This window comes from Anomaloglossus baeobatrachus, chromosome 1 (assembly GCF_048569485.1).
Source record: "Anomaloglossus baeobatrachus isolate aAnoBae1 chromosome 1, aAnoBae1.hap1, whole genome shotgun sequence".
NCBI lineage: Eukaryota > Metazoa > Chordata > Amphibia > Anura > Aromobatidae > Anomaloglossus > Anomaloglossus baeobatrachus.
Genome location: NC_134353.1, coordinates 352,432,351 through 352,460,148, shown reverse-complemented (window position 1 = coordinate 352,460,148; position 27,798 = coordinate 352,432,351).

Sequence of the window (27,798 nt, the reverse complement as noted above, 5' to 3'; positions counted from 1 at the left end):
GATTCACATTGAAGGCATCAAGGCTAAGAATTAAAACATGTTGAATGAAATACTTAAAGTGTGAAACAACTGAAAATATGTCTTATATTCTAGGTTCTTCAAAGTAGCCAACCTTTTGCTTTCAATACTACTTTGCACACTTTTGGAATTCTCTTGATGAGCTTCAAGAGGTAGTCACCAGAAATGGTCTTCCAACAGTCTTGAAGGAGTTCCCAGAGATGCTTAGTGCTTGTTGGCCCTTTTGCCTTCACTCTGTGGTCCAGCCATCTCGTTGCACCTCATCACTCTCCTTCTTTGTCAAATACAGCCTGGAGGTGTGTTTGGGGTCATTGTCCTGTTGAAATATAAATGATTGTCCAACTAAACGCAAACCAGATGGAATAGCATGCCGCTGCAAGATGCTGTGGTAGCCATGCTAGTTCTGTATGCCTTCAATTTTGAATAAATCCCCAACAGTGTCACCAGCAAAGCACCCCCACACCATCACACCTTCTTCTCCATGCTTCACTGTGGGAACCAGCCATATAGAGTCCATCCGTTCACCTTTTCTACAAAGACACGGTGGTTGGATCCAAAGATTTCAAATTTGGACTCATCAGACCAAAGCACAGATTTCCACTGGTCTAATGTCCATTCCTTGTGTTCCTTAGCCCAAACAAGTGTCTTCTGCTTGTTGCCTGTCCTTAGCAGTGGTTTCCTAGCAGCTATTTTACCATGAAAGCCTGCTGCACAAAGTCTCCTCTTAACAGATGTTGTAATGAGGAGAGGGTGTGTACAAACTTTTGGTCTGTAGTGTGTAGTGTGTATATATATACATATATATATATATATATATATATATATATATATATATATATATATATGTCCTGTATATATAAAGAATTATACAGAATGCATACAGTTAGGTCCAGAAATATTTGGACAGTGACACAATTTTCGCGAGTTGGGCTCTGCATGCCACCACATTGGATTTGAAATGACACCTCTACAACAGAATTCAAGTGCAGATTGTAACATTTAATTTGAAGGTTTGAACAAAAATATCTGATAGAAATTGTAGGAATTGTACACATTTCTTTACAAACACTCCACATTTTAGGAGGTCAAAAGTAATTGGACAAATAAACCAAACCCAAAAAAAAATTTTTAGTTTCAATATTTTGTTGCGAATCCTTTGGAGGCAATCACTGCCTTAAGTCTGGAACCCATGGACATCACCAAACGCTGGGTTTCCTCCTTCTTAATGCTTGCCAGGCCTTTACAGCCGCAGCCACCAGGTCTTGCTTGTTTGTCGGTCTTTCCGTCTTAAGTCTGGATTTGAGCAAGTGAAATGCATGCTCAATTGGGTTAAGATCTGGTGATTGACTTGGCCATTGCAGAATTTTCCACTTTTTTGCACTCATGAACTCCTGGGTAGCTTTGGCTGTATGCTTGGGGTCATTGTCCATCTGTACTATGAAGCGCCGTCCGATCAACTTTGCGGCATTTGGCTGAATCTGGGCTGAATGTATATCCCAGTACACTTCAGAATTCATCCGGCTACTCTTGTCTGCTGTTATGTCATCAATAAACACAAGTGACCCAGTGCCATTGAAAGCCATGCATGCCCATGCCATCACGTTGCCTCCACCATGTTTTACAGAGGATGTGGTGTGCCTTGGATCATGTGCCTTTCCCTTTCTTCTCCAAACTTTTTTCTTCCCATCATTCTGGTACAGGTTGATCTTGGTCTCATGTGTCCATAGAATACTTTTCCAGAACTGAGCTGGCTTCATGAGGTGTTTTTCAGCAAATTTAACTCTGGCCTGTCTATTTTTGGAATTGATGAATGGTTTGCATCTAGATGTGAACCCTTTGTATTTACTTTCATGGAGTCTTCTCTTTACTGTTGACTTCGAGACAGATACACCTACTTCACTGAGTGTTCTGGACTTCAGTTGATGTTGTGAACGGGTTCTTCTTCACCAAAGAAAGTATGCGGCAATCATCCACCACTGTTGTCATCCGTGGACGCCCAGGCCTTTTTGAGTTCCCAAGCTCACCAGTCAATTCCTTTTTTCTCAGAATGTACCCGACTCTTGATTTTGCTACTCCAAGCATGTCTGCTATCTCTCTGATGGATTTTTTCTTTTTTTTCAGCCTCAGGATGTTCTGCTTCAGCTCAATTGAGAGTTCCTTAGACCGCATGTTGTCTGGTCACAGCAACAGCTTCCAAATGCAAAACCACACACCTGTAATAAACCCCAGACCTTTTAACTACTTCATTGATTACAGGTTAACGAGGGAGACGCCTTCAGAGTTAATTGCAGCCCTTAGAGTCCCTTGTCCAATTACTTTTGGTCCCTTGAAAAAGAGGAGGCTATGCATTACAGAGCTATGATTCCTAAACCCTTTCTCCGATTTGGATGTGAAAACTCTCATATTGCATCTGGGAGTGTGCACTTTCAGCCCATATTATATATATAATTGTATTTCTGAACATGTTTTTGTAAACAGCTAAAATAACAAAACTTGTGTCACTGTCCAAATATTTCTGGCCCTAACTGTATATTGGGTGTTTTAAGCCGCTGTAATTACTTTTTTTGTTTTATGCACATAATTATAATGTTTTTAAATATTTACATCTCAAATAAACTTTGAAAAGTATTTCTAGTTGAGTTACTCCATGTTATTTGCACACAGGCCTAAAAAGCCCCAGGTATGTGAAAGTGTAGATTTCTATGGTTGTGCGTTCTGGGGTTAATACTGTTGTATCCTAATTTTGGTTCTTAAAAAAATACTGAAACCAAGGCTTGTGTGTAGTGTACTTCTTCACTTGTGAGAAAGACAAGCCATATTATTGTTTTTTTTAACCCCTTAAGGACTGGGTGATTTTGTTTTTGCGCTTTTGTTTTTTTCCTCCCCTTATTCCAAGAGCCATAACTTTTTTATTTTTCCATTAATATAGTCATGTGAGGGATTGTTTTTTTCTGGGATAGGTATTTTTTTTCAATGACACCATTCATTTTATCATATCCTATAATAGTAGTAAGTGGAAAAAAATCCATGTGTGGCAAAATAGAAGAAAAATTAGATTCTGCAATTGTTTTTTGTTTTTTTATTTATAGCACTCATTCTACCATACAACCGACAGGGCAGTATAATTCCTCAGGTTAGTACATTATGTAGATACCAAATATAGTTTTGTTTTTTTTTAAGTGGTGAAAAAAATTCAGGAATTTTAAAAAATAAATTTTGCAATCCCTTTTATATTGTAGTTAGACAGACGTACATACAGATTAGACAACCCTTGGACAGAACTGTCCACATCAAGGGGTTTGGCAACAGTCTTATGTCCATGGGAACCCATGACACAGAATAGTCAAAGGGAAATAAGGGTCTGGTATGCCCAGTAATAAAATACATCAACTAATACACTGTTAGTACAGGAATACATCCACAGAACCAACATCAAACTTGAAACTCAACAGCAGAACAATCATTAGTGCACAAAAACAATCACCAGGCCCACAATCGGTACCTAAATACATCACCGGAAAAACCAAGAGTACATAAATACATCATTAGACATAACCTATGTAAGTGTTATACTAGTTTGTTAAACCAAAACATGGTAGTGGCAACGAACGAGGTAGCATGAGAGAAAATAGGACCCATACCACATAAAAAAATGTGAAGTTGCTAGCAGCAGATACACAGGCAACAATGTCAGCAACCATCCCAGCAGGCTTAGTACCAAATGCAGGCTACATTTGGTTTCCTTTGTCTCAGGCAAGTGTACCAGGCATAATGGTATATGTGTCATATCTCACATCTGTCTCCATCTCTACCACGTCTGGATCTTATTCAACAGACATGACCCCATCCCCAAAAGTCAAAGGGCAAAGCATTGATTCAATATACCAACTTCATGATTTTCACTCATGCAAGGTAAAGTGTTGACAAACAGTTTTACAGCATGGGGACTAAAATACATATAGCAGATGAGTTGCTGCTATGCATCAAGTGGCACATCTCAAGTTGGCTGCCTACTACAGTGAGGAATTATAGGGAGCGACAAGGCTGGTATGGTAACACTTTTCCAGCTTTACTGTCAAGCAAAGTATCTCATGCCACTCTGTATGGCACAAGTCTGGAATTTATTTGTGACCAGGGGCGTAACGATCGCGGTCGCAGAGGTCGCCACTGCGACCGGGCCCGCAGGGTTATAGGGGCCCGGCAGCCGCTCTGCAGAGCCGGCTGCCGGGCCCCTATGTGTAGTGCCACTATGTAGTGGCCGACTGCGCGACCGTTAGGGGGCCGGCCTGTGAGTCAGGGGGGCCAGTGTCTGCAGGGGGCAGAGGGGCCCCTGACCTGGAGAGGCCACCAGGCGTTCCTGACCTGCTGCAGAGGAGATGTGCTCCTGCACGGCAGACGGAAACCATCCCTACCAGGACCTGCGATGACGTCACGCCCATGTGACTGTGTGGGAGGAGACACAGGATGCCGGGGAGAAAGCAGATGATACTTCAAACACATGAGTGGTAATGAGAAAAGAGGGGACATGAGGGGAGGGGCTGCAGGGTGAGGGGCATATGAGGGCTGCAGACTGTGATAGAAGCATGTGAAGGGTGCAGAGTGTTTGAGAGGGGTAAGTTGGGGTACGGGCAGGGTGAGATATGTGGGTCAGGGTGTGTGTGATATGGGGGTGCAGGCTGTATAGGGAGCAGGGTGTGTGACATATGGGGGCAGGGGCATAACCACCGCAGTCGCAGGGGTCAGAAGGAGCTGAGAGGTACTTGTTTTTTTATTTTGCTGGCTGCATGACACATATAGGCCCGGGGAAGCTGCCTGCATGATACATGGAGACCCTGGTGGGGCTGGCTGGCAGGCTGCATTACACATAGAAGCCCTGGGGGCTGGCTGCATGGCACATGGAGGCCCTGGGGGGGCTGGCTGGCAGGCTGCATTACACATAGAAGCCCTGGGGGCTGGCTGCATGACACATGGAGGCCCTGGGGGGGCTGGCTGCATGACACCTGGGGGGGCTGGCTGCATGACACATGGAGGCCCTGGGGGGGCTGGCTGCATGGCACATGGAGGCCCTGGGGGGGCTGGCTGCATGGCACATGGAGGCCCTGGGGGGGCTGGCTGCATGACACCTGGGGGGGGCTGGCTGCATGACACATGGAGGCCCTGGGGGGGCTGGCTGCATGACACCTGGGGGGGGCTGGCTGCATGATACATGGAGGCCCTGGTGGGGCTGGCTGGCAGGCTGCATTACACATAGAAGCCCTGGGGGCTGGCTGCATGACACATGGAGGCCCTGGGGGGGCTGGCTGCATGACACCTGGGGGGGGCTGGCTGCATGACACATGGAGGCCCTGGGGGGGCTGGCTGCATGGCACATGGAGGCCCTGGGGGGGCTGGCTGCATGGCACATGGAGGCCCTGGGGGGGGCTGGCTGCATGGCACATGGAGGCCCTGGGGGGGCTGGCTGCATGGCACATGGAGGCCCTGGGGGGGCTGGCTGCATGGCACATGGAGGCCCTGGGGGGGCTGGCTGCATGGCACATGGAGGCCCTGGGGGGGCTGGCTGCATGGCACATGGAGGCCCTGGGGGGGCTGGCTGCATGACACATGGAGGCCCTGGGGGGGCTGGCTGCATGACACCTGGGGGGGGGCTGGCTGCATGACACATGGAGGCCCTGGGGGGGCTGGCTGCATGACACCTGGGGGGGCTGGCTGCATGACACATGGAGGCCCTGGGGGGGCTGGCTGCATGACACCTGGGGGGGGATGGCTGCATGACACATGGAGGCCCTGGGGGGGCCGGCTGCATGACACATGGAGGCCCTGGGGGGGCCGGCTGCATGACACATGGAGGTCCTGGGGAAGCTGGCTGCATGACACATGGAGGCCCTGGGGGGGCTGGCTGCATGACACCTGGGGGGGGCTGGCTGCATGACACATAGAGACCCTGGGGGGGGCTGGCTGCAAGACGCATAGAGGCCCTGGGGGGGCTGGCTGCATGACGCATAGAGGCCCTGGGGGGGCTGGCTGCATGACACATATAGGCCCGGGGGAAGCTGGCTGCATTACACATGGAGGCCCTGGTGGGGCTGGCTGCATGACACCTGGTGGGGCTGGCTGCATGACACATGGAGGCCCTGGTGGGACTAGCTGCATAATACATGGAGGCCTGGGGGTGCTGGCTGCATGATACATGGAGGTCTATGGGACTGCATAATAAACATGAAGGACACCTTATACATAGACTATAGCAGCGCATTATACATGGAGGTCTATGGGGCTGCATTATAATACATATAGGACTATGGGGGCTACATTATAATATATGGAGGACTATGGAGGCTACCTTACACATGGTCTGTGGGGGTGCATTATAAAGCATGGGGAACTGTGGTGCAGTATAAAATATGGAGAACTATGGGAAATGCATTATAATACATGGAGGACTATGGGGGTGCATTCTAATATATAAAGGGTTATGTGGGACCCTTTATACTATATGGAAGGCTATGTGGGGGTCATTATAGTATTTGGAGAACTATATACGAGGGAGGAAAAAGATACAAGGATGGGAATGTTTTGTGCTGAGGGAAAAGGGCTCTTTCCCATGCTCTGCTATACATCTCTCAGCACCCAGCTTTCCCATGCTCTGCTATACATCTCTCAGCACCCAGCTTTCCCATGCTCTGCTATACATCTCTCAGCACCCAGCTTTCCCATGCTCTGCTATACATCTCTCAGCACCCAGCTTTCCCATGCTCTGCTATACATCTCTCAGCACCCAGCTTTCCCATGCTCTGCTATACATCTCTCAGCACCCAGCTTTCCCATGCTCTGCTATACATCTCTCAGCACCCAGCTTTCCCATGCTCTGCTATACATCTCTCAGCACCCAGCTTTCCCATGCTCTGCTATACATCTCTCAGCACCCAGCTTTCCCATGCTCTGCTGTACATCTCTCAGCACCCAGCTTTCCCATGCTCTGCTATACATCTCTCAGCACCCAGCTTTCCCATGCTCTGCTATACATCTCTCAGCACCCAGCTTTCCCATGCTCTGCTGTACATCTCTCAGCACCCAGCTTTCCCATGCTCTGCTATACATCTCTCAGCACCCAGCTTTCCCATGTTCTGATATACCTCTCTCAGCACCCAGCTTTCCCATGCTCTGATATACATCTCTCAGCACTCAGCTTTCCCATGCTCTGCTATACATCTCTCAGCACCCAGCTTTCCCATGCTCTGCTATACATCTCTCAGCACCCAGCTTTCCCATGCTCTGATATACATCTCTCAGCACCCAGCTTTCCCATGCTCTGATATGGGAAAGCTGGGTGCTGAGGGAAAGATGTATGACAGAGGGATTTTAGATCATGGGAAACCTCGGTGCTGTGGGTAAAAGCCAAGTGTCAGCATCATTATCCCGTACCCTAAGTGTTGTGTACATGGAGGGGGGCCCCGGTCCAAAGTTTGCACCAGGGCCCATCAAACTCTAGTTACGCCACTGTTTGTGACCCTTTCTTTTAAAACATACTAGCTTGTTCTTAAGTGTTAAATCATATCATCCTTGCTTTACAAAAACAGAATGGTGTGTCAGAAAGCCACCTGATTTTCAATGTCAAAACCCTCTGGAATTTATTACTACATATGTTGGAGAAACTGTATGAGTTGAATAAAATGGGGTCTGACTATTTATGTAAGCAACCAATCTAGAACCTGGGCTACTTTGAGATCTGCCAATACCAGCTGATAAGAGAAGAAATCTATTTAGAAACAACAAACTGTATGTAGGAGCAACTTTGGAATCAATAATATCATCCCTCTTATATTTATCTAAAAAGGGAAGGAGGAAGAACAGCAACTTTCACATGTTTATCAATGCCATGTAGCTATTGGGGACCCTCAAGGTACATGATATATGCTACAGAATGAGAAAAAGAAGGTAGAGGAAGAGAAGCAGCAGGTGCAGCATGTAGAGGGGAAAATAGTGTTGTCACAGGCAGGGAATGGGTCTGAAAGTCAGAATAAAAATGATGATGACCACGCTGGCCATGACAACCAACAGTCACAGTGAAAAGGAAACAGTAGGTTGTTTGGATGTGCTGGTAAGCAAGGCAAGCTGTATGCTGGAAACTTTGTGGGATGACTGGTGTATTGTTACTATCAAGCAACTATTTGATAGCCATACATTTAAATACTTGCTAAAAATGAAAACTTGGGTAATTTTTTGTGCTTTTTGAAAAGAAATTCAAATTGTCTTAGAGAAGCTGTCATATCTGCTCCACAGCCATTTTTCTAAGCAGAAGCATTCTGACCATATGACTTACCAGGAGACCCTTTTGCAATCACTACGTGTGCCAGCATTAGGGCTAGAAGTAGTTGAGGTAGACAAAACCTAGGATAGAAACAAAATCAACACATACTGTGATGTAAAAACTAAATAAAAAGTAATAGTACAAATAATTAACATGGGATACTTAGTAAACACTGTTTTGGATCATAAAAGTGTAAAGCTATTACACTGCGAAAAAGTGTACCCCAAATAGTCTATAATGTAATATTTAAACCTCACCTTTCATCAAATGACATCAATATACATGGGGCAAAGAAGTGCCGGGGTCTGATTGTAAAAACACCCCACGATGGGAGGCTACATAACTGAAATATCCAGCTCAAGAACAGATGGCCATGTCCCTGTTTGTGAATAGCACAAAAAAACCTAGAAAAACATGAGCCAGAGTATAAGTTCACACTGTGGCTATTTACAAAACAATATCTTAAGTTATTAATAAAATGGACACATAACCAACTCTGTCACACGTTCTGCCGGATATTTACTCCCTGTCCATCCTTTCATCTATACTGTAATACTACTGCTTCTGTGACTGCCATTGCTGGCCTATATTACCAGATAGCTCCTTGCTTGCTCTCTCATAATTATTTAGTATGCGGCTTTGGTCGCTAGCACAGCCACTGCAAAGTTATGACAGCCACACATCTACTGACTTCCCATTGTGTTTTGTAATGGTAGACTATACTGCTCCTGGGGCTACCAATGCTGAACCTACAGTGGCAAAAATCTCCTGTCTAGTGATGGGCGAGCCCGAGCTGTAAAGTTTGGGGTCCGTACTGAACACAGTGTTCGTGCACAAGATCCTGAACACGAGTTTTCCTGGGAAACCCGTATTACAGTTCGGGTCCAGTTCGGGTCCAGGGGCTGTAAAGAAAGCACATTATTAAAAAAACATTATGATTATACTTACAGGTCCCACAATGCGTCCTGCAGACCTGCTATATCCCGGCCACTTCTGCTTCCTGATCCAATCATTATCTTCCGGAGGTATTCACTGCACTGCTCATCACTCGGCAGTCTTCGGCTTTTTTCGGCTGTGTTCACGGTGATGACAGGCTTCACCCGAGTCCCTGACATGAAGTTGACTCGCCCACCCCAGGGCTATGGGACACCCGGTGCCGGGCCGGACTAGTCCGGGGGGTCGTCAGTGGTGGCGGGGCCCGACTCCGTGGCCCTGGTGGGGTCAATTAATATGGCTTCAGTGTTGGGGGTGATTAAAGTTTATATTATTCATGACGCTACCTGTGGTTTGCGGCTATTAAGCCGCCGCTGCTGTATGGGGCCTTCGGGGGTGATGGAACGGCAGCTTGGATGGTCCTGCTCCCCACAGGTGGAGCGGTACCCCGGGGCAACAGTTGGTGCTTGTGAGTGTCGATGTAGTTGCGGTGTAGTGCAGGGCAGACAGGCGGTGAAAGGACCGGACACAAACAACAGTCTCTTTACCTTCTCCTCTTTTACTGGATAAACGATTAGTCCTGGGAGACCGTTACAGGTGGTAGAAGGCTCCGGCCGGCCTGGAAGTAACTGGGGTGCTCTGTTTGGCCAGCTGAGTATGAGGCCTACTCCCTGTTCTTCCTTTGCTTTCATAGGACCCTGCACTCTGAAGTAGCAATGGCCCTCTTGCTGCTGGGACCGGTGGTACGTCCCTCTCCCTGTGTGGTAGGCTGCGCAGGCCCTCTCTGGTGCTTCTCTGCTGGAGTCCACACCGGGCCCTGGTGATGCAGCTGTACCTTCAGGTTGCTTATGGGCCAGGGGCTTGCAACTCTCCTGCCCTTCGGATTCAGCTACCAGGGAAGGGTTTTACACCCTGGCAACCACAGACTCCGATGTCCACGTCTGCTTCTTTGCTTCTCTGCCAATCCTGTTTTCCTGGGCCAAGCCATTGCAGCTCCAGGCCCCAGTCCACAGGACAGCACTACTCTGCGTCTTCACTCTCCAAACTTCCCTAACAGACTGAACACTAACTCCTCCCTCAGGTCAGGCTTGAGGAATGCTCCCTGGAACTCCAGGTTCAGAGCTCCCTCTGCTGGCCTGAGGGAGAAACTGCGTTGGATGTTGGTACTTACTGGCCAATGATTTCCCCAATTACTTCCAGGCTCAGCATTAACCCTTTTGAGGGGGCAACACTGTTGTGGCAACCAGATCCTGGGGCGCCATAGACTCAGTTGAATTTAAGTCGGATAACATGAGAGTGCAGTGCAATGTTTCACGCGCTGCTATAGACTTGCATGGGGGTGCATGAGCCGAGACTCGTTACCAAACGCAGCATGCTGCAATTCATTCCGCATGCTGCTGTGGCAGGAGAAATCAATCCAAAATGAACACAGCCCCACAATTTTGTACTAGAGTTAGAGCAATCTGATGTTTTATCTGATTGCACTCATCTGTGCAAAACGCAAGTGGAACTGTACCCTCAGCCTGCTTCTTGTTCTGTAGAGACGCTTGTTTGTACAGAGCGATGAAGCAGAGCTAACATTGCTCTCCCTGTGGGCTACATTGGACTAAGGATTATTTTTATAATAAAGATGGAGTCTCTAAATTTTTTTTTGTTTTATTTCTAATAAAAAAAATGTTTTTTTATGTGTTGTGTATTTTTTTACTGTTTATTAGAAATTCATGGTGGCCATATCTAATTTGGCGTGGCACCATGAATTTAGGGCTTAGTACCAGCTGAGTATACAATGCTGGTATTAACCCCTTTATTACCCAGGATGCCACCACCATCAGGGCCACTGGATAAGCCAGGTAAAGCGCCTGGAAATGGCGCTAAGAAACAATGTGCCATTTTCAGGGATGGCTATGGGCTGCAGTTTTTGTGTGGGGGCCCAGAATACTGGGCCTTACCACGCTGACATTTCCCAGCCACCAGCTGCTTGGTTTTCCCTGCTGGCGATCAAAATACGTCAAAAGCCCATACATTTTTTTTTATTATTTTTATTTTTTTTTAATAATTAAAAAATAATGGGCTTCCTGTATGTTGATTGCCAGCCAAGGTAAAGCCAGTAAGATGAGGGTAGCAGCCCTTAGCCATCTGGTTTATCTGCACTGAGCATCAAAAATATCGATGAGCGCTACGTCATTTTTTATTTTTTTTTTATTTATTTTTACACTACTATATGTGTGAGGGACCCAACAACCAATCACAGGCGCTGTCACTGAGTGGGTGTCTGTGATTGGATGCTGGAGTAACTTGAAACCAGCCCATACATTCTAGCCCATACTGGCAGTGACAGTCAAAGTTCAATCGAGTCCATGGCTAAACCATGGACTCGGGTGAACCATGACATCACCGCGAACACGGTCAAAAAAAGCCAAAGACTGCTGAGTAACGAGCAATGCAGTGAATTCCACTGGAAGTTAATGATCGAAACTGAAAGCAGAAGAAACCGGGAGACAGCGGGTCTGCAGCACACATCACGGGACCCGAAAGTACAGTATAATGCCATTGTTTATAATTAACTATATTCTTTATTTTACAGCGGGGGGCCCCATCCCATAACTGTAAAGTCCAAGTTTGAGGTTCGGACGCAAGTTCACGTTATCTCAGGCCCCGATCTCGAACTTTACAAACAGTATGAGCGAGGCTCCCAATCCCAAACATCGAGGGGGGGTTTGCCCATCACTACTCCTGGCCTGACCCATCATATTTTTATACTTTGCAGCTTCTGACAGTATCACTGGCGATAGACACACAGACACATTTCTTGGGCATGTCCACTGTATCGCGTAGCTATGCTGTACTGCTGCTGGGAAGATGTTGATGGCTTGAATAAAGAAAGCACTTCTTTTTGTAGCAAAGCGCTTCATACTCCCAGAAAAAAAATTTTCACCATGGGTGTAAAAGCCATGGCTTTTTTCCATTTGCCTGTCTACAGTATATCACAAAAGTGAGTACACCCCTCACATTTTTGTAAATATTTTATATTTTGATGGGACAACACTGAAGATATGACACTTTGATACAATGTAAAGTAGTCAGTGTACAGCTTGTATAACAGTGTAAATTTGGTGGGTACTCTAAATAACTCAACACACAGCCATTGATGTCTAAACCGCTGGCCACAAAAATGAGTACACCCCTAAGTGAAAATGCCAAATTGTTCCCATTGTGTCAATATTTTGTGTAGCCACTATTATTTTTACGAAGAAGAGAAGAATCGGCACATCCAGGAATATAAAATTTTTCTTGCTTTATTTCAACATTAAATTAAAAAGTCCATCCAAACATAGTACCCTGATGCGTTTCTGGTGCGAAGGAGTACCCTCAATCAACTATTATTTTTAAGCACTGTCTTAACTCCCTTGGGCATGGAATTCACTAGGAGTCACTGGAATCCACTTTCAGTACTCTGACTATTTTACATTGTATCAAAGTGTCATATTGCCAGTGTTGTTGCATGAAAATGTATCATAAAATAGTTACAAAATGTGAGGGGTGTACTCACTTTTATGATATACTGCATGTATAAACACAAGCAAGGCATCTGCCCTCAAAAAGGGATATTGTTTTTAACATTTTGTTTAATTTAAGTAGCACCAAAAAAGTCTGATACTGTACTGTGTAGTTAAATAGTCTGTTCGTTACTATCAGCTATGACCTATTTTCCCACAGACTGGTTGAGGTCCCTTTAATATCGTTTTGTTTTTATTAAACAGCTCAAAGGGGGCTTCATACAGTCCTAATAGATTTAATGCACATATTTTCCAGGCATTTAAAGGGAACCTGTCAGGTGCAATATGCACGCAAAGCTGACGCACACCAGGGCTTTGGGGTACTGGGTCCCGGGTAGTATATTTACTGGGACAGTTCACTGGGTGGCCGTGCTCGGTTCCGTGACCCTGGGGGTCACTTAAAAGGGGTTATGTACATGGGAATGATAATAAAGTTTTTGTCGTGACGCCACTTGCGAGTTGCGGCTATTTAGATGGAGCCGCCGCTGCACAGTCTCTCACTGCTGGGGCTGATGTCAATGGCAGCCTGGATGTTGGGCCATCCGCAAGTAAGGGCCAGGCCCCAGGGGATAGATGATGGAGTTTGTTGCTGGGGTCTGCTGATAATACCGGGCACAGAAAGAAGGTAGACCACATAAGATATTGCAGTGTAACTAGTTCTTTTTACTCACAGTGTTGTTGTTGCTGGCAATCCAATGGAGGCTGGTCCTCACCACTGGTCCCCTTAGTTCCAGTGCCCGTGTGGTGACCTGGTTGCTTTCTTCACCTGCACCTGTCTCTGGTTGGTGGGTCCCCGTGGCTTGAAGCATCTGGGAGTCCCCTCCTGGTTGTCTCTCAGTCTTAGTCCGTATGGCAGGCAGTTTGAACACTGTTGGGCCAGATCTCTGCACGTTCCCAGGTTCTGCCGTCGTTACTGCGTCCCGGACTTTATGGTCGGTGAGGTCCTGGATAGTCCCCTCACCGTGCAGATTTTATCAGGTCTCCCTGGAGCGTTTTCCTGACCTAGGGCTCTGCACCCCGCTGGTGCAATGGTTCAGAGAGTACTCCATCATACTCCTTTGGCAACCACAAGCCTGAGTCTGACAGGTCACTCCTGAGCACCTCTCAGTTCTGCCTCTGGAGCTGCCCTGCTTGCATGACAGGCTGGCTCACTCCTTCTAGTCTGTGAGAAAGCTTAACCTTCCCTCTTCCTTTCCTGTGTGTGTTCCTGCTCCCCCTGGTGGCTGCTCCTCCCTGACTCTGAGTTCCAGATCCAGTGGATCTGGGGAGCCCCTAGACTGCCTGGCATCCTGTTACCCACAATGGACCGAGCATGTTAAGGGGGTGCCGATAATGACCCGACCCTGGCCCAGTCCCCATTGGAGATGGCAGCCTACTGAAATTTGAGTGTAGTGTTGTGTGTGACACCGGCACTGGTATTCCAGGTCCCTGGGGGTAGGCAATACATCTATGACTAGATGCATTACCCTGTAGCACCTGATGGCTCAGGGGCGCTACAGAACCACGAGCAGTTCTGGGTGCATATTGCTACTCCCTGCCTAACTGTCCCTGTATACACTACCATAGATAAAAAGATCTTTAGAAAAAGTATTTCTAAAGATCTTATATTGCATGCTAATGAGCATGGGGACTAGTCCCCTGGGCATTGCTTCCCTCGCTAGTCGGCCCCATTAGCATGTTAGCACGCCCCTGTAGTTGGTCATCATAACTGACTTGAGTGAGCAAAGGCTCACAATCTCTGGCTACTGGCATGTTAGAAAGGTGTTCTTTTTACAGATGAATCCTCAGTTTCAGTCTACAGGGCTGATAACAGACTGGCAAATGGTAGTCACCCACGATACTGATGGGCACTACAATCTCTGTGCTACATTTTCCCTTTGGGGAACATTTTATTGATATAAATTTTATCATCTAAGAGGATATTCTGTCAGGTGGAATGCAATATATCTATATGTCTATAAAGCTGTAATTGCTTCAAATGTAGGATTCTTTGATGAATATAAAGTTTGATGAACACTGTTGACTAATGAAATAAATATTTAAATATTTTCTCATGCCATGTATGTGTACATATGACCTACAATTCCTGATACCTTGATAAAAGGATGTTGCTGTTTGTTTTATAACATTAAACAATATTTTTCACATTGATCTTTTTAAAGTATGGTACATAAAGTAATATACGGCAGCGGAAAGGAAAGAAAGGGATCCGGCACAAATTCCTTAATAATTAAAAATATCTTGGTCTTTATTGAGGCATTTAAAACAGCGTGAAGACCGAGGATGAAACGAGGTTTCATCTTCGGTCTTCACGCTGTTTTATATGCCTCAATAAAGATGAAGATATTTTTAATTATTAAGGAATTTGTGCAGGATCCCCTTCTTTCCTTTCCGTTGCCGTCCATTACCAGCTGGTTGGGACTTACCAGCGGATTACGTGCACCCAGAGGATCTAGCAGTTCGGGTGGCAGGTGAGCTGAATTTTTCCTTCTCTTTACATAAAGTAATATACATTACTAGATGGTGGCCCGATTCTAGCACATTGGGTATTCTAGAATATGCATGTAGTTTATTTATGAAGATTTAAGAATAATGCAATGAATATACAGGGTAAATATATACATTATCATTAAATGTTATTGTTCATAGACCTTAATACAAATGAACAAAATTATTAAACAGATCATTAAAATATATATAAACTATTACATGAATATCTAACTGTATTTAAAAAAATCATCGGACTAAAGAAGTACTTGATGACTTGTGGATCCATCATTCTTATGCGGGCTTTACACGAGATGATATATCGTGCGATATGTCGTCGGGGTCACAGTTTTCGTGATACACATCCAGCTTAGCGCACGATGTCGTCTCGTGTGACACCTCAGTATCGCTCACAAATCGTGAGTCGTGTACTCGTCGTTAACTTTCATAATATCGTTTATTTTCATGGGTGCAGGTTGTTCATCGTTTCCGTGGCATCACACGTTGCTCCGTGTGAGACCATGGGAACGATGAACACAGCGTACCTGCATCCCACGGCACCCGCCGGCTTACTGGAAGGAAGGAGGTGGGCGGGATGTTTTCATCCCGCTCATCTCCGCCCCTCCGCTTCTATTGGCCGGCTGCCATGTGACGTAGCTGTGACGCCGAATGTCCCTCCCACTTCAGGAAGTGGACGTTCGTCGCCCACAGTGAGTTCATCCGGAAGGTAAGTGCGTGTGACGGAGGTTAAACGAGTTTGTGCGCCACGGGCAGCGATTTGCCCGTGACGCAAAAACGACGGGGGCGCGTACGATCACTCGTGCTATTGCACAATAGATCGACTCGTGTAAAGCAGGCTTTAGGCATCCTGGTGGTGTGACCATCAACTAATCAGTAAATAATGGACTATTCTAGAAGTTTGCCATAAGTTACTGTTATGAGACAAACCCTGTCAATTTAATCGAAATATACATTTTTGCTACATTTTCTAATAGCTTTTTAGGACTGCTAGATTATATCTCAAGTAAATATTTGCACTAAAATCTGCTTTACTTTGGATATAGTAAAATTAATTCTAAAATAATCCCCCAAAAAAGTAGTTTACATTCCTTATGTAAATCAAACCAGAACCCTTTAGGAACATTTTATTGCTGATTAAACCACATTCTATCTATTTCCCAGGGATACTGAGTCCTAAAAAGTATTATGAAGAATTCTCTTTGTTTTATATATAACGACCGAGCTCCATTAACTGTAACACACATGTAAATTGGAAAGAAACGTTTGAACTCTATTCATGGACTTGCTTTACATGATATGCATTAAAGCTGTCACCACAATAAATAATAAAAGATTAAAATCTTAAAAGTTGGAAAAACTTTAAAAATATACAACAGTGTTTTATTTCGGATTATAAAAACTCTTGAGTGATTTACTATGAGTGACACGTTCATTGCCTGTATGAGAAGGAACTAATAATTGCACAGAGTCGGCGATTGGTGAGGGAGCTGTTTGGGAAACATTGTCATGGGCAGGTAATAAAGCAGTCCTTCTACCTGGACACCTTACTGTCACAAAGATATCTTTCACTGTTCGTAAAGGCAATGACATTGCTTAGATATATTTATTTGTGCCTAGGTTGCAATAACATTTGCTATTTCATATAAATGTGATCTTGGCTGACTCCGAAGTATCTGAATGTTTCTTTTTTTTTGCAAATCTGATAGACGTGTTGGATTTTAGTAATGAGTGAAAGCTATTAATGACACAAAGGGACAAGAGCATGGCTAATACAAACTAAGATTGAAGGTAAACTTGTATTTACTTATATACTAGTAAACAGTGTACAGAATCATGTGCGGTCACAAAAGAACAGGAATTTCGGCAGTAAATATAGAAATGAATCACTCAGTCTTTAAAGCGACTCTGACATTTGCTAAAAAAAAGGCAGTTGAGGGAGTTCTGTTATAGAGAATTTTGTGCCATTATACATATTACAAGTGAAAAATACAAATCCCTCTAAAAATCGTTTTTATTAATAATATTAAAATCGCCCAGGTGAATAAACCTGCAAACTCAAAAATAAATTAATGAAAAATTACACAATGGGGAGGTCATATAGATCAGGGGTAACCGAATCTGCAATGTATATAGACAGAGGTCATAATGGTGTGATAATTAATAATCCAACATACACACCTACACCCCAGTGACCCTAATATGTGTCTTCCATCTATGATACTGGAACCTTCCTTCTTACCTTTGTTCCCCTGGGCCTCCTGATGATCCGACGACGGGCGGGAAACGCGTTGAGGCCATCAGCTTGAGGGGAGTACCTTTATGTTTGATTATCCATACGGACATGCTGTGAGCATATTGTGGTAACAGCTGATAATATATGTGTACCTAATTTTCACTTTTTTTGAGGCATTGTTCTTAAATTTGGTTTACAGTGGATTGTTATAGTTCCTGTCATATGTGATACTATTGGGTACCTTTATTTTTGATTATCTATATCCACAAAGCTGTGAGCTCATTGTGGCAACAGCTGTTGAGGTATGTGTTCCTATTTTCACTGTTATTTAGGGCATTGTTCTTAAATATTGTTTACAGTGGATTATTATAGTTCCTGTTAGATATGATATTGACAGGTACATTGTCAGTTTTTGATTGGTAAGGTTTTCTAGGGTGAGTGAGGGATAGCCGACGAGGAACGGGGGCGCCCAGCTACATTAGGGTGTCATACCCTCCGTTGATAGGCAGGGGTCAGATACAGTGACATATTAGGGTTACTGGAGTGTAGGTGTGTATGTTGGATTATTAATTATCACACCATTATGACCTCTGTCTATATAAATTGCAGATTCGGCTACCCCTGATGTATATGACCTCCCCATTGTTTAAATTTTCATTAATATATTTTTGAGATTGCGGGTTTATTCACCTGGGTGATTTTAATATTATTAATAAAAACGATTTTTAGAGGGATTTGTATTTTTCACTTGTAAATCAACTCAAACTTTCCCATAAGCATTTATTGGTTGTTAATTAACCATTATACATATTACATGCACTGCTATAATGTATATACAGCTGTGAATGAATACATAAAACAGTTTAATTTTGTGTGCCGCCCCCACGTCAGCAGCAGCCGGGCTTATTAGATCTGGATCCGCAGTGGCTTGAGGGGTCTCCGGACCCGGGGGTCGCGCGGACACTCAAATAAAAGAGGACGTATAAGTACAGGGATTGCTGTAGATACTTAGTGACGCCACCCACGGTGTGTAGCAATATGGAGTACCACCGCTGCTGTTGGGAAGCACCCGGGGGCGATGGAGTGACAGCAGGTTGTTTAACCCCTCCGTGGGTAGGGGTGGATGTCACGGGGCTCAATGTCCAGAACACGGGGAGTGATGTAGGCCGGAGATGGCGCGCCGGGTCGGACTGGGGAATGTTGGTGTACTCACTGTTGAATGATTGCACACGAGTCTTTTGGTGTCAGTGGCCGGTTGCCACGTCCGGGTGTACTCAGGTCCCACAACCGGATGGTGTACCGATGTCTCTTCCTCCAGCACTCTGTAATTTTCCTCACTTCTGGACAACTCCGTATGGAATGGGGAAGTCCGCTCCCAGTATGTTCTGGTTGGGAGATGTGCCCGCGAAAACTGACCCTTGGGATCTCAGTGGGTGTTTGCGGATACCCTATCCCCTGCGGTGGGCTGCCGTTTCGCTCTATCTGGGCTAACACTTCAGAACAATGTCTGGAACCTTTCTCCCTGCCTGGTGAATTAAAGAAGGGGCTTGCAACCGTCTTCTAACTAGGGTCTAGGTACCCCACCTGTGCACGGTTTCTGGACCGGATCTCCGCTGTCAGTATCAGCAGGCTCCAACCCTTTCCCGGTCCACTTTGGATTTCCCGCGACCGGACTCCTGTCGCCTTTGGACACGGTCCACTGCTTGCCACCTAGCCAGTAGACCAGGACCACTACCCTGACTACCCTCCACTAGGCTCAAACCTGACCTCCACAGTCTGTCACTGTCACAGACTCCTCTTCACTTTACCTCCACCTTCCACTTCAAACTCAGACTAAAAACTTTTACTAACTTGTTCCCGTCCCCGGATCCTCAAGACCCCTAGGTGGGTGCTCCCAATCTGCCTGGTCCTGCCCACTGGTGTGTCCTTTCTACCCTGGTGGGGTGGCTAGGATTTTGTGGCAGATGGTACCTGATGTGGGATGGTGTTATGTCGGGTGAATCTCTTCCTGTGACCACCTGGCGGCGCCAGTGCATCACATTTCCATAGCGATGAATAATAAATAATCTAGCTAGAGGTGTCCCAGATCATGGTCTAATATAGTTAATGCAGTTATCTTAAAGCATATCTTACAAACAATCATAAAACATCAGTTTCCCAGCATAATCCTACCAATTACCAGATACATCTCAATAAATAATCATCTGATCTTATTCAGCATATATTGCAAACATTTTTAAAACAATACAGTGGGACCTTGGATTGCGAGCATAATTGGTTCCGGGAGACTGCTCTTAAACCAAGTTACTCTTATATCAAAGCAAATTTTCCCAAAGGAAATAATTGAAACGCAGACAATTCATTCCACAACCCAAAAATATTTTCTGTATTTATACAAATTTATTATAATAATAATAATAATTTTATTCATTTATATAGCGCTATTAATTCCACAGCGCTTTACATACATTTGCAACACTGTCCCCATTGGGGCTCACAATCTAGAGTCCCTATCTGTATGTCTTTGGAGTGTGGGAGGAAACCGGAGTACCCGGAGGAAACCCACGCAAACACGGGGAGAACATACAAACTCCTTGCAGATGGTGTCCTTGGTGGGATTTGAACCCAGGACCCCAGCGCTGCAAGGCTGCAGTGCTAACCACTGAGCCACCGTGCCGCCCAATAAATAATGGCTAACTGGACCGCCCAATAAAAAATAATGTATTGTATTCATATAATATTATTACAGTACACTAATACAAAATACTGTACTGTACAGTAAAAAAACATAAAAACAAATTAATCTGCACATTAGCTTACAATAGATTTGTTGGTGTGCGAGAGGTACAGTGTAAGCAATGTGCTGTACTGGTTAGCAGATAAGAAGTACAGTACTATATCCACAAATGCAAATCGATTGACATACTATATAGTATATACTCAAGGTCGGCCTTAGCCTGAATGGTGCCATGTGCAGAACTGCCCTTTGGTGCCCACCCCCCCACTGATTGATTACCCAGTTTCCCAGGACAATAGATCTATTGCACCACAGAATGTAGACAAACCTCTCAACAAGATGGACACTTCCCAGGTGCAAAGTACATTGCACATTAGTGACGTGCATAGGGCGCTGTTCACACTCGTATGCGCATGGTGTCCAGCCAGCAACCTATTACCACGCCCTTACTATTAGATTAGGCGGGTTACTCGGACACTTCTCACTGCAGCACAGAAGGGACAGAAACTCCACTACGCATGGCCTGTATTAAGAGGCCCGGCTGCACCCCGTATAAAAAAGGTGCAAAACATATATTAAATATATATCAGGTATTAGTTAGTAAATTGGCCAATGTACATAAACCTGCAATCCTCATCATGGATCCTCATACTTGCAGGTCCCTACACTGATAAATATCAAAAATAGCAACAAAAAGAGGAGATAAAAACTCCCCCAAAAATGTAATATAATATACTCACAGAATCCTGTGGTGCAATAGATGTGTTGGCCTGGGCTAACTGGACCAGTTTCCCAGGACACAAATGAGGACAAGAGGCCATCTTTTTTTATATCCTAAGAAAATTGATCTCTTCAAATGTACAATAAACTACAAATTTGTGCTGGAGAATCTGCACCTCAAATCCACCACGTTTGATCTCGTTCTTTTAGAGCTCTTCCAATTTCAACCATTTATGCCGTGTCCCTGGATATTACATTACGGATGGTACATACAGATCTCACCAATGATGCATACATGTATCTGGAGAATGAGGAGCTGCCGCTCTTCGTAGAGAGATGATATAAATTCCTATACACTTAGAGCGGTGAAGATCTTGGTCCCATTGGAGGGATCAGCATCTACTATACAAATCCTGAGGATAAAAAGGATAAAAGTAAAGGATGATACCAGACAATGCACCATGGAGCCGGCGGCTAATGCTCCGTGTACTCCGGACCAAAAAGTCCAAGTTACAGATGTGAAAGGGGAATGTACAAAATTAGGAAAAAAAACTCTGCTTTCTACGTAAGAGTCCTCAGGTTATAGGTGTCACTGCCTCTCAGCTCCAAAGACCTGAACAGACTAAGGGGCAGTACCACAAACACACCATGAGGATGGGGGGGGGGCTTGTGTATGTGTCACTGCCTCTCAGCTCCACTGACCTGAACAGACTGAGGTGCAGAACCGCATACACACCATGAGGGAGTGGCCCTGTGTATGGAAGAACTATGACATATATACTGTAATTCCTTTATTAATCAGTCTGGGCTCACACCTGCTGGCAATGCTGCAAATAATTTTGTTTGAAAATTTGTAAGATAAATCGACACCGAATCACGTGATATTCTGCAGATATTTCATAATACACACCTCAGCTGCTGCAGAACCTCATCATACACAACTTTTATGCTGCGGAACTTAATTATACACATTTCAGCTGCTGCAGAATCTCATAATACACCTCAGCTGCTGCAAAACCCCATAATACACATCTCAGCTGCTCCAGAACCACATAATACACCCAAGCTGCTGGTGATGCATTACATTGATAGAATGGGCTTAATACTTACACTAAACCATTACATGTGATGTGCAGACAGCAGTGACGCCATGTCATGTATCAGACTTCAATTTGAAAGAAACAGGAGGAGACATAATTCGGCAGATGACCACACATTGCAAATCACATGTGAGCAATCACATGACGACCACTCAAACCAGCAAGTGAAATCCTAACAGAGCACATATTACACACCTTTAGGATATGGCAGGTCAATATTCAGAATTACATTACATTACACACTATACACGACAGGTACAGGGCATATGTAGGGTGTATAATTACTGTATCTATCTATCTATCTATCCATCTATCTACTGTATCTATTCTATCTATCTATCTATCCATCTATCTACTGTATCTATTCTATCTATCTATCTAGCTAGCTATCTAGCTGTCTAGCTATATCTATCTATCTATAGCTATATCTATGTGTTACCCCTTACATATGCTCTGCACCCACTCTGACCGCAGCTGTAGGGCACACTGGCATCATGTCACAGGCTCCCCTTGATGTCATTACACCTATCCGGGGCCCACAGCTGCAGAGCAAGGGCGAAAAAGGGAGTCAGTGGTCATCTGCTCCTCAATGGTGTTCAACCATGCATCTGAGGAAATAGCAATGGCCCCCATCACCCACAGGGCCAGTCGTTTTGCCACTGCATAAATTACACTATAAACATGACACACACACAGATACTATATAAATGATAGATAGATGCAGGGTTAGACTGGAGGAGTGTCTGGGGTCCACAGGAGGAGTTAACTCGTTAACTCTAGAGGCCACACAACAACTATATGCAAATTGTACCTTGTACCATGCCCGCCCCCCATCTCACGAGCAGGGTTGTCTTTTTTCCCTTTAAATATTGTATTTTCTATAACTGTTACTTGCTTGTATATGATCCTCCTGAATTGTAAAGCACTGTGGAATATGTTGGCGCTATAGAAATAAAGATTATTATTATAATTATTATTAAATACCTGCAGGAGCCCCCACACAGCCTCCTACACACAGCAGGAGCTCCCACACAACCTTCTACACACAGCAAGAGCCCCCACACAACCTTCTATACACAGCAGGAGCCCCCCAAAATCTTCTACACACATCAGGAGCTCCCACGCAGCCTTCTAAACACAGAAGGAGCCCCCCACACAGCGTTCTACACACAGCAGGAGCCCCACACAGCCTCCTACACAAAGCAGGAGCCTCCACACAGCCTCCGAATACACAGCAGGAGCCCCCAGACAGCCTTCTACACACAGCAGGAGCCCCCACACAGCCACCTACACACAGAAGGAGCCCCCACCCAGGCAGCCAGCAGGCCTCCAGCACAGAGAGGCAGGCAGCCGGCGGGCCTCCAGCACAGAGAATCAAGCAGCTGGCCAGCCTCCAGCACAGAAAGGCAGGCGGTCAGCGGGCCTCCAGCACAGAGAGGCAGGCGGCCTTAAGGCCTCCAGCATAGAGAGGCAGCCGGCCGCCAGCACAGACAGCTCCCGCACCAATTCTACACCTCCCGGTAGGACTGCCTGCAATAAACTGCACCTGCTCTGCAGTCACATAGAGGGCATTATCTTCTTTCTGGTGTCGAGGTCTGGGGATGTGAGATGAGGTGAGCCCGCAGAGCTAAGCAGCAGAGCGACTAGAGGCGCACGTTCACTGATTGGAGCAGGGGCAGCAGATGAAACTCATCTTTCTGTCTCTGCGAGAATCACACCGCTTGTATGCGCAGCACAGGTGCCCAGTTGCCAGGCTTGAAGAAAGGGATGGAGAGGTGCAGCTGGAGACAGTACGTTTAGTTTCACACATAGGGTCTCCCTGCACACCTCCCATTAAAGCCTCCTGTCCACGCGGCGGTGATTACAGTAAAAACGCAGTGTTGGGACCGGAGGAGACAGGAGATTTACGACTTCTTACCTCTCTGCTGCGCCCCCAGGAAGCATGGCCGTCGGCGCCCTGTGCGACCGCACAAGTCGCACATGTGTTATGATCTGGAACCATGGAAGACCACCATAAATCATTGGTAAAAGGTGACAAGAGCATTGGCAACTAATCTGGCCGCCATCCCCTTACTAACCATCAACACTAGAAGTAGCCGAGGAGTGAATTAACATCCTGTGCCCCGCGAACCCAGCCGGAGAACTGGCTATCCTAAAGGAAGGAAAGATGAATAACTCTCTGCCTCAGAAAATAGATTGCTAAAGAATAGCAAGCCCCCCACATTCAAAGACTGCGGTGATATAGGAAAACACAATACAAAGATAGATGATAGGTTTAGCAAAAGGTGAGGCCCTACTGACTAAATAGGACAGGATAGGAAAGGAACTGATGGTGGCCAGAGAAAAACCCTACAAAAATCCAAAAACCTGATAGTACAAAAAACCCTCAGATCGCTAGATCTGAACTCCGTCCTATACCAAGTGCTCTTGTCATACCAATGAACAGAAAGCAGGAAACATTACAAATTCAAGAAGCAACAAATACATGGACTTATAGGAGCAATACTCCAAACATAGCTGCAGGGAGATTCCCAGCTAAGCAACTGAGAGGGAAGATCCCTGCATGCAAATAAACTGACAATAACCACAGCAAATGACAAACTCAGAAAAGAGCAAAAAGAACCAAACAACAAATAAAGAGCCAAGCACTTATCTGGGGTAGATGTGGTCTGGAGCAGGATGAAGCAGGCTGGCGAACAAAGAACAACTGTCATCCGGCATAGCCTGCCAGCAGACCAGGGTTTAAATAGGCAGAAAGTTAGCAATGGAAACACCCATTGCTCAACACACCTGGTCTCTGTCCAAACCATTCCTGCTACAAGAGGGAGCCTCACAGCAGCAAAAGCATAAGTGACATTCACAACACACATGCCTAAAGCCGGCCATGTATACTGTACTGTACAATGTAGAAAGGAGAACTCCAGTAACAAAGTCCAACGGATAGTAAAACCAAAAATCTTTATTAATTCATGTTAAAAATCCATAAAAGTGAGGGAGAGACGCTGGAGGGGAGTGGAGCACGAGCCGGACACAGTGAGGGGGAGCCGCCTGGTGACTGTCGGGCCTGAGAGAGAGCCGGCTGGAGGCAGGCAGTGAAGTGACAGGCGAACGGCAAGAGAGAGGAGGCTGGTGAGTGGAAATCCCCCGTGCATAGGGGAGACAACCAGCCGGGTAACTGGCTGGTCCTAGGACGCATACACCCCCTGGCTCTAAAGCCAGTGCCACGCACTAGAGCACCATTACCCACTAGGGCTGCAAATTAACCCTCACCCCCGCAGCACGAGTCGCATTGCTCTGATAAGAAGTACAGGGGCTGTACACGGGTGTGGAGGAGTCTGAGGCTGGTTTCCCTGGAGGGGAGGGGGAAGAGGGAAAGCTAAGACCTCCAGAGAAGAAAGTAAGCCCTGAGATCTGATAACATCCAGTGCTCTTATAACATCTGAAGAGTTAACCCCTGACTCAAGTCTGATCCTGTGGCAGTACAGGGAGAGGGGTACTATGGTTCCCTCTTCCATGATATAAGTAAAGAAGGGAGAAGGAAGAAAATTCGGGGCAGTGCTGCAGAATTGTCTTTTCAGAGCCTGCCTTTTCTCTATATAGAAAAATCCCTCACTTTCTGCACTGTACTCTGCTGCCATCTTGTGGACATTGGAATAATAGCTTGCTGCAAAGAGATTTTCACAGAACGGAGCCATGAAAGAGATGTACACCCCTGTATAATGTCTGAGTAGAGGGGGGCTTGTCTTACCGCCCAGATAGAGGACATAAGTGAACAACTATAACTTTAACGGTCTTACATCTATAAACAATATTGAAAGGCGACATAATATATTGTACAGACCAGGTGACGATCTGGCTGGGGTGAGGAGGAGAAGAGGTCCAAGCTGGTCATATAGATTGAAAGGGGGGCAGTCGTTTGTGACCCCTCTAGACAAGTTTCTTACGAAAAGAGACTGTGCTGTGAGTGACCCCATGCCACCAAAGTCACGACAACAATCAACCCATAAAAGCAATCAAGCGAAAAATAAAACTACGCGGTCGGGTTCCGTGGATATGGACCTAGACTCTACGCCTTCGCTGTCTGCTTTGGTGTCTCAACAGGAAGACGGAGGAGGGTCACGCGACTCCCCATCAGAATCTGAGCCGGGAGACATGGAACACCATTTTGACCACAGAAAATTAAAAAAGTATCTGGATCTCCTTCCTACCAAGGAAGACTTCAGATCCCTGATCTCGGAAGTAAAAGAAGCCTGTAAGTCAGAGATTAACTCAATCCGCCAAGATGTTGGGCTACTAGCAGATAGAGTGGACTCGGTGGAAAGGGATCACGATACCACTAGACAGTACATCATCAAATTACAAAAGAACGTGACCTCTTATGCTCGGGCTCTGAGTGAAACTAACAAACACCTGGAGGACCTAGACAACAGAGGGCGCCGTAATAATATCCGAGTGAGAGGCGTCCCTGAGGCTACAGGTAATGAAGACGTCCATGCCATACTTGAAACCATATTCAACACTGTACTGGAGCGCCCTACAACTCAAAGGATAAAATTGGACAGAGCACATAGAGCATTACGCCCCGGGGGCCTCAAAATTACTCTCGTGACATTATTTGCTGTGTCCATGACTTCCAACTAAAAGAGTCTATCATGGCCAAAGCCCGCACTTCGGAGGGAATTGAATATAAAGGGACTCGGATCCAATTATTCCCTGATCTATCTTGGATCACCTTACAGAAAAGGAGACATCTGCAGCCACTACTTGCATCCCTAAAAGATAAGGGCATCCGATACCGCTGGGGGTTCCCGTTTGCCCTCATAGCCTCAAAAGGTGGTCGTACGGCTGTGCTACGCTCTACTCAGGACCTCCCAGCCTTCTGCACTGACCTGGGAATCCCTTCACCCTCCCTGGTAGACTGGGAATTAGAAATGCCATCCAATCCACCCCGTCCGATCTGGCAACAAGTGGACTCTAAGGGGTGTTCTCCCTCATCACGGCCTAAGGCACGACCGGCTCCGACCTGAGACGACAATTTTATTTTTTCTTTCTTCTAGGAACAGGAGCCTTGAGTTTGAGTCTCTGGTTTCAGGCTGTAGTCCCCCCCTTGGGGGGTGGCTTCATGCCCTCCCTGATTTATTATAAGGACTTTGGTTGGTCTTTTCTTCCATAACTAGTTGTTCACTTTCTTTTTTCTTTTCTGATATTGATATATCTGGTTACGATTCCTCATATCATTTGCATTGGTTTGCTACTAGGGCGGTGAGAACCGAATGCTCCCCTCTCTTAGATGTTTAGAATCTAGCTTTAGACACTGACTGTGATAGCAGTGTGTCCATAGCCACAAACTCCCTTTAAGGGTTAGAGTTACCCTGGTTCCTCCTACGGAAGAGTTGGTATAGGAGGTTAGGGTTTAGATATTGGTAAAGTTTTAAATTATGCCAATTTTTTCTTCTTTGACCCTGACCGGGGAGGACGGAAGCGGAGGTGAAGGCTTTTGCCTGCGGCTTCACTCCTCACCGGTAACATTTATGACATGTAAATGTTATGCTTTATATGTTATGTGTTTTGTCATTGTCTTTTACCATTCCTTATGTGTTTACCCTGATTGTGGTGAGGGAATCTTTTGTACCCCATTGAGAGCCATCCATCATGGGCCGTCAGGCAAGTTTGAGATGGGCAAT